This window comes from Bacillus rossius, chromosome 1 (genome assembly GCF_032445375.1).
Source record: "Bacillus rossius redtenbacheri isolate Brsri chromosome 1, Brsri_v3, whole genome shotgun sequence".
In the NCBI taxonomy this organism is placed as follows: domain Eukaryota; kingdom Metazoa; phylum Arthropoda; class Insecta; order Phasmatodea; family Bacillidae; genus Bacillus; species Bacillus rossius.
The window spans coordinates 335,392,167-335,400,920 of NC_086330.1; the positions used below are offsets into that span (position 1 = coordinate 335,392,167).

Consider the following 8,754-nt stretch of genomic DNA (forward strand, 5'->3'; position numbering starts at 1 on the left):
GTATTAAATATGTCTTACGTATTACAGAGCTTGCATTCATACATAAAACGTTAGTGAAAAAACTTAAAATTTGAAAATTTTATAGATTATATTACAGGATTATCTGAAATATGTAAGTCAAAGGATAAATCTTTGATTTTTAAATGAGTTATTTTTATTTTCACGTAGACAAAATTTTACTTGAAGTAGTAAGGAAATTGAGGTTCCATAAAAGCATGAATGTTGTGTTAGTTATATTGTCGCGGGTTGAAATTTTGCAGGGTTGTTGAAATCAAATTTAGGGACTTTACTGACGGGACTCTGGGCTGGCTGCTCTGTTCACTCGTCAGCGCAAGTGGCGTGACCATGTAATTGGGGCACGGGGCCGGCGCGGCGCGCTGCGGGCTTGCAGAATTTTGTTTGTTTGTTTGGCCGCGCGCTGGCGCAGCCACGGGCCGCAGTTACTGGGGCGCGCTGTCGTAACAAGCCGCGCGGTGTGGCCTGCACATCGGGGTAGAGGGGGGGTAGTCTTCCCAGATGTTCTAGTTAGTTGTTTAGTAAATTTGACTTCAATAACGAGCTTTTGTTATGGTAGGCGCGGCAGGGCGCGCGAATTTAAGCGCAAGTGAGTAATGTAGTCGTCAAGCTCACTCAGGCGGAGGCTATGCGTCTCACCTGTGGTCACGAGTTGTTAGTTCGTTCGTGATGTAGGAATTCAGGCTCACTCAGGCGGAGGCTATGCGTCTCACCTGTGGTCACGAGTTGTTAGTTCGTTCGTGATGTAGGAATTCAGGCTCACTCAGGCGGAGGCTATGCGTCTCACCTGTGGTCACGAGTTGTTAGTTCGTTCGTGATGTAGGAATTCAGGCTCACTCAGGCGGAGGCTATGCGTCTCACCTGTGGTCACGAGTTGTTAGTTCGTTCGTGATGTAGGAATTCAAGCTTTCGGGCGGAAGCTATGGCCGACGCCAGAGGCCACGAGTCGTTTAATTTAAGTTAGGTCATAATGTAGTCATCTTCAAGCTTTCGGGCGGAGGCTATGGCCCTCGTCAGGGGTCACGCGTCATAGTTTTTAAAATGTAATGTTCGTTCGGGATTTCAAGGGCAGGAGAGGCCCCTACGTTATTTTTTTAAAGTAATCGATCAAGAAAGGCTTTTCGGAAAATGTGAGTATGGACTTATCTTTGTTTTAATTTTAAGTATTAATTATGATTTGAGGTATTCGGAAGGACTAGGGAAGTGTTTAGTGAAGTTCTCTCATTCTCTCTCTTGTAAGGTCGTTCAATCGTTAAGGAAGTAAAGAGATTATTGTTTTAAATTGTAATCCCGCTATTTAAATGTTCTTTAAAATGATGTTGAGTATTTGACTTTAAGAATAAAATAATTTTAATTAAGTATTATGTTATTTTGCAAAATCTCCTTAGTTCAGCTCTCACCAGACATCCTGTACGGGATGACGAACCTATGATCCTAGGTACAGTAAAGTATTTTATGAAGTTAAGACTAGTTGATGCCAAGCGAGTTGTTTCTATGTAAAGAGCTACGATTCTCGCCCCCCCCCCCCCTCTGAAGGTGGATCGTGACAGAAATGGTAGAGTTCGCCGGATAGGTTCTATTTCTGGAGAGAGAGAGAGGTAGATTTTTATGTTTATTATTAAGTTAGTTTCAGCTTCTGATAGCAGGTTATTAAGAGTTTACTTGAGGAGAGGATTACGGAATTTTAGTCTATAGTGGAGGAAGTCTTTGAGATTTTTTTTTTGACGTAACAGATGTTTATTTGAGGATACTTGTAAGGATAAAGTTTATAGTGATAAGTTGTTTTAAGTCGTTGAATTTATTGTAGATTTATATCGGGGATTATTACGTGAGGAGAATACGTTATAAGTTAAATACTTAATAAAGATAATGCAAGTGGTTTAGTTTTATTAAAGTTAATTTAAGATTGTAGGTTAAGAGAATTATAATTTAAAATAAAGTTTTTTGTCGTAAATAGGAATTATTTTCAAGAGAAGTTGGTTTTGTTTTCGTGCGCGTAGGAGACGAGACGTACGAATTAAATCAGTCGAGGGAAGGATAAACGTTAGAAAGGAATTAAAGAGAAAACGAGAGTTTATGTAAAAGAGAGTTATAGAATTTATAGTGATGTTTTGTTTTAATTAGAAAAATGTTGAGAGTTGTTTCAGAACGACACGTCAGTGGACGTGGCAGAGTGAACACGTGACGGGGAGGTGCTGAGACCTAGCGGAGAACGGAGGAACCGCAAGCGAGGGTTGGCGCACCTGATGGAATTCGGTGACGTCACGGGCTCATACGGAGACGTGGACAGGCCGTGACCTTGTTTTGATCAGCTGTACGGTAACTTAGCGATAAGAAAATAGACTATTGGTTAAATAAATTTAAATTTAAGTGTGTTTTAGGAGAAGAGGAACTTTCAGTATGTAAGTAATTTAATTTAAGAAGTGTATGATGTATAGGCTAGAAGTGTTTCGTTGTAAGTTGTTTATGTTTTTGTTAGTTAAATTCTACCTCGGTTTTAAAAATATTTTTTTGGGATTTGTAAACATTATTAAGGAGGTACATTATAAAATCGATAAGCATTGAGAAAAGTGGGAAGGATAGTTTTTGTGTGTAGAGGGAATTTACTCCAAGGGAACAGAGAGACAAAATTAATGTTTTCTTTAGGGCGAGGGACCCTAAGGTGAGGTGTTGTGTCCCTGGGAAGTAGGGATTGTAGAACAGACCCATAGGAGATGGGCTATCTACGTGAATTAAGGGTTAGGAGAATCCTGAGTGTTGTTAGTAGTTTGGGGCAGGAGTTCCCCATGGTAGTACCGAAGTGGCTATCCTGTATGGGATAGGGTACCATTTCAATGAAGTTTGTTGGTGGGGTTAGAATCCCTTGCTGTGTAGTGGGCCTATAGCAGATAGGCACTACAGTGAAATTTTTGGTTATTTTGTGAGGTAAATTCCCTGGAGGTTAAGTAAGATTGGATTCAGTTAGGAAGGAGGGAAATGAGAAACATTGCTGTAGAGAGTTAGTGTACTTGCCTAATGTGAAATTGAATTTTACTAAATTAATTTAGGAGAAAGTTTTGTTCGGTAAATAAATAATAATGGAAGATAGCTAGATAATTAATTAATTTTTTTGAGTAAGGTGTTTTAAGTAATGAAATAAAATAATGTGAAGAAGTTTGAATAATTGGGGAGGAATTTCTTTAAGAGTGTAGATAATTGTTTTTGAATTTATTGAGATATTCAGCCAGTGAAGTTTGAGTGTGAGAGATACAGTGAGATTTTAAGGAAATCGGTTGTTTATTAATTAGGACAAATGAGATTTTATGATTAAGAGTCAGTAAGCATAGTTAAAATTTACGACATGATATTTGGTGACAGTTTACAGTTATTAAGGAGAAAACAGAGTAATCTATTTATTTTTATTTTAATGGTTTGAAGATAAGATTATGAATTTTTTTTGGAAGTTTCTTTGGCATGTTGGAATAATTTTTTTTGATTTTTAGAATTTACAGAGAAAATTTAATTGATTTACATTAGTTTGGAAGTATGGAGGTTTAGTGTTCGATTAGCCCTAACTTGATGGTCGGATCCCAAAAGAATGCCGTAAAACCGATAGCCAATTGAGAGGAATGCGGTAGGCGCTTGTGTAGAGAGGGGTTGTGGGAAAACTCCTTGGGACTGATGGCAGATCAGGGGCCCTAAATAGTGTGTGATGCTGTAAAACCAGTGCAGAGAAAGCCTGGTATGCTTAAATTTTTGGGCACAGGTTATGTAAACCTGGGGTTCCATGGGATTTAGTCATGTTAGCTGCTGTGAGACATTAAGATTTCCAGGCTCCATAGTAAATTCAATGTAAATTTTTGTTTTCTTAAAATAATAAATTTGTTTTTAATTTATTTGAGATATTTGATTTGGAACAGTGAATACAGACCCCGAGGAATAAGAGTTGTCATGATGTGAGAGGAGAAGGTGGTAGGCCTAAAAGGGTACAGGCACCACAGAGGTTATTTGTATTGCATAATTTAAATATAAGGAAACTTGAGAATTTGAAATTTTGTTGTTGGGTTGGACACCCATAAGAAGAGTATAGGCAGAATTTTTATTGTTATGAGATGTCTAATTTAATTGAAAAGAAGAAAGTTTAAAGATGCAAGGTAACATTATTATTGTAATAATTGAAAGAGATTAAGAGGTAGAGAGAAATAGGCAGTTTTTGTTTGTAAGTACTAAAGTTTACATATAGAAATTTAGTAACTAAGAATGAATAATAAGTTAAGTCTAGTGTAAAAGTTTTTTTTAAGTTTGTTAAGTTAAGAGTCACAAGTAAATTTTTTTTTAGAGAGAATGTCTTTGATAGGAAGTATTAGAAACTTATGGGAATTTTAGGGTAACATAAATAATGTAGGTAATGAATAATAAATAGATGGTAGGTCTTAAGTTAGGATTAACATTTGAAGCAGAATTTAATTAAGAAGAAGGAAAATAAATAGGCCTAATGAAAAGAACAAAAAAAGGATTTTATGGTAAAGCATTTTTTTTAAGTAATAAACAATGAATAATAATGTTGTTTCAGGGTAATGTGTACTAATAATACAATTTTTTTTTAGGACCAAAGAACAGGAATTATGTAATTTAAATTAACATGTATTTTTGAAACTGTTACAGATTCCTTAAGATGAGCTGAGCAGCAGTCCAGTTTACAAGATGACAAGAGTTCGAGAGACAAGATACAAGATCACTGAAACAAGAGCCAAGACTGAAGATTCAAGAGAAGAGAAAGCTGGCAGCCATGGACTTACAAGTGGAGATTAATAAGGTCATGTAAAGTTTTATTTTTTTTTATGGAAGACAGTAACTGGAGTTTTTTTTTGTTATAAACATTATTTACAGAACTTTTTAGGTTATAGTAATGTGATGGAACTAGTGAGTTGTGGTAGCTGTCAAAAAGAACTAATACCTTAAGTTTAATTTTTAAAGTTAATTTTCTTAATTTACAGAGGGATTAGTAGTTTTTTTTAAACCTTATTTAGGTTGGAATTTAAATACAATAGCTTATTATAAATGTGTACGAACAGTTCAAGTTCACAGTACTGATAGGTAGGTCAGATGATCTTATTGATTTTGATGATTTGTTGTTTTGAGTTGATTTTTAAGTGTTGTGAATTAGACAATGAAATAGTTCTGAAAACTTAAATTATTTCAAGCTAAGAAATAGTAAAGTTAATTGTAACTCAAAGGACACCAGAATTTAATTTTTTTTTGAATTAGTAATGTTTGAAAATTTTATACTTTACAAGAAAGGTTATAAACAAACAGATCGGATGGAACAAGGATGCAGTAAATCACAATTTCATTTAGAATTATTGATTAGCTTTTGAGGTTATGAAGTAAAAGTAATTATAATTTAAAAGTTTGAATAAAAAAATGTTTTTTTTATTTGTTTGAAATAGAAAATTTAAAAGTTAATTAGTCATGATCTAGGTGGGTGATGGGGTGGGAATTGGCCACTCTTTTTCCCTATAACCTCCCTAACATGGCCTTCTATTACAACTAACAGAAATAAAGAAGAAGAAAAATGAAGAATTATTAGTTAGAATGTTTCTTTCATGAAGATACCTGATGAACTTTTACTGTTTGGAAGAATAGAAGCAAGGTTAGTCAGATATTTTTACTCAGAAGAAGAAGAAGATAAAGCAGTTTTATGACTCGACAAGCCAGAGATTGGTGTTTCCCCTCTGCGCTCCTATTGACTACGTTGTTTACTCTCATGGGATAGCTGGTTCGGCACCATGGAGAGAGATTGGTGGGCATTGTGGTTGCCCCCAGAAGAAAAGAAGAGTAGAAGAGGTTATGGGTGGGTCATGTGAACTGACCTTCAACCCAGTTACTTCGTGGGGACTATTTGCTGTATAGAGAAGATCAAGACTCAAGAGGTAGGGAAAATCATTGGAGGTCATGTTTCCCTTCCTTAAGTTTTTCCTATCAAATTATTTGCCTGATTAGATTATGCTAAGGGTGGGATAATTTATGTTAGCAGTTGAATTAATTAATTTTATTTTTTTGTGTGTTTGCATCCTTGCCCATCGATTGCAGTTTAGTAGTTAGTTTTGTATTTGTCAGGCGTGATGGTAATGCCTGTTGATGATGTTTCAGAATTGTAATCTGTTCGTGATGAGGATGGCACAACTCCGAAGCAGATGTGGGGAGAAGTTGTGAGCTGCCCTGGAAGCCAGTCCAGTAGCTGTTGGAGTTGAGTGGTGTTTGCTGATGGCCAGCCCAGGGAGCTACTCTTCTCGACAACACTGACTTCGAGGAGTTGCACCAACCTTCACGAGATAAGAGTTTAATTAATTGAAACACTGTAAGGACACTTAATTTTTTTTGAAGAACGAAAGAAGTATGGTAATAAACGGAAACCGAAAAAAAAATAATAATAATAATTATCAAGAATTTGCACATTGTTTAACGAATACTGAGAAACTAAGAACAGTAATTTAATTTGTAAAGAGAGCTTCACTAACAGAACAATTTTTTTAGAATTGAGAACTCGAGCCTCTGAAGGTTCCTGTGAGAACAAACCAGATAAAAGTTTTACATTTAATTTTATGAATACTTGTTGTTTTAAAATAAATCTTATGCAGAATCTAGATGTATGTTCAGACAGCAAGGAACTAAGAAAATTATTATTTTTGTGAAATGAGGAATTTATAGTTATGGTTTAATGGAAAAAGACAATTTGTAATTTTGAGGTAGCTCGATGGGGCTCGAGCTCTGTGAGGGGAGGGTTATGTCGCGGGTTGAAATTTTGCAGGGTTGTTGAAATCAAATTTAGGGACTTTACTGACGGGACTCTGGGCTGGCTGCTCTGTTCACTCGTCAGCGCAAGTGGCGTGACCATGTAATTGGGGCACGGGGCCGGCGCGGCGCGCTGCGGGCTTGCAGAATTTTGTTTGTTTGTTTGGCCGCGCGCTGGCGCAGCCACGGGCCGCAGTTACTGGGGCGCGCTGTCGTAACAAGCCGCGCGGTGTGGCCTGCACATCGGGGTAGAGGGGGGGTAGTCTTCCCAGATGTTCTAGTTAGTTGTTTAGTAAATTTGACTTCAATAACGAGCTTTTGTTATGGTAGGCGCGGCAGGGCGCGCGAATTTAAGCGCAAGTGAGTAATGTAGTCGTCAAGCTCACTCAGGCGGAGGCTATGCGTCTCACCTGTGGTCACGAGTTGTTAGTTCGTTCGTGATGTAGGAATTCAGGCTCACTCAGGCGGAGGCTATGCGTCTCACCTGTGGTCACGAGTTGTTAGTTCGTTCGTGATGTAGGAATTCAGGCTCACTCAGGCGGAGGCTATGCGTCTCACCTGTGGTCACGAGTTGTTAGTTCGTTCGTGATGTAGGAATTCAGGCTCACTCAGGCGGAGGCTATGCGTCTCACCTGTGGTCACGAGTTGTTAGTTCGTTCGTGATGTAGGAATTCAAGCTTTCGGGCGGAAGCTATGGCCGACGCCAGAGGCCACGAGTCGTTTAATTTAAGTTAGGTCATAATGTAGTCATCTTCAAGCTTTCGGGCGGAGGCTATGGCCCTCGTCAGGGGTCACGCGTCATAGTTTTTAAAATGTAATGTTCGTTCGGGATTTCAAGGGCAGGAGAGGCCCCTACGTTATTTTTTTAAAGTAATCGATCAAGAAAGGCTTTTCGGAAAATGTGAGTATGGACTTATCTTTGTTTTAATTTTAAGTATTAATTATGATTTGAGGTATTCGGAAGGACTAGGGAAGTGTTTAGTGAAGTTCTCTCATTCTCTCTCTTGTAAGGTCGTTCAATCGTTAAGGAAGTAAAGAGATTATTGTTTTAAATTGTAATCCCGCTATTTAAATGTTCTTTAAAATGATGTTGAGTATTTGACTTTAAGAATAAAATAATTTTAATTAAGTATTATGTTATTTTGCAAAATCTCCTTAGTTCAGCTCTCACCAGACATCCTGTACGGGATGACGAACCTATGATCCTAGGTACAGTAAAGTATTTTATGAAGTTAAGACTAGTTGATGCCAAGCGAGTTGTTTCTATGTAAAGAGCTACGATTCTCGCCCCCCCCCGCCCCTCTGAAGGTGGATCGTGACAATATAAAAGTTATAAATGTGACTGTGTTACGTAAGCACACACCATACGTCTTTGGAACTGATTTGTTCACAGACGATTAAAGTTCTGAGAAGAGTTGACCAACAAATTGTGTTTAATTACTCTCTTATATCGTCTACCCGAGATATAATCTGAAATATTACTTGCCTGATGCATGACATATTAGATAACTTGGTACCTGGTAGATGACGCGTACGTATGTTGCGCGAAGTTTGCGGGGGAAAAATGTTGTTGTAGATAGTAGACGTAACAAAAGACAGCAGGCATCTGCAATAAGCTTTGGGAAGAATTAAGGCAAAGAAAACCAAATTATTTTTTGCATTGTCTTTAAAACATTTCAAAGGAATATAATTTTGCTTTACATTCTGGCAAATACATTTCAATTGTAAAATAGTATTTTTTCCCTACAATACTGATTATATTACGCTAATACAAATAGTATGAAATTATACTTTACATAATTGTTTTGAATGTAACATAATTTTTCAAATAATTGCAAACAGTTTAGAATTTCTGTATCGTATTTTTACATTTTCTCAGTTTTGTATTAATTTTACACTTAATTTGGGGACTTATTGAAAACCAATATACACATACACTCAATTTACTATCACGCAGTGTAACCA

At 37.0% G+C, this 8,754-nt stretch overlaps 1 long non-coding RNA gene across 1 annotated transcript; it reads left to right on the plus strand.

Annotated features, from left to right (window-relative positions):
* Positions 1–244: 244 nt before the first annotated feature.
* On the plus strand, positions 245–7,915 carry LOC134528087 (uncharacterized). The gene is made up of 2 exons (XR_010074346.1): positions 245–2,417; positions 4,660–7,915. It is a non-coding gene; the product is annotated as an uncharacterized LOC134528087 (long non-coding RNA).
* Positions 7,916–8,754: the final 839 nt, after the last annotated feature.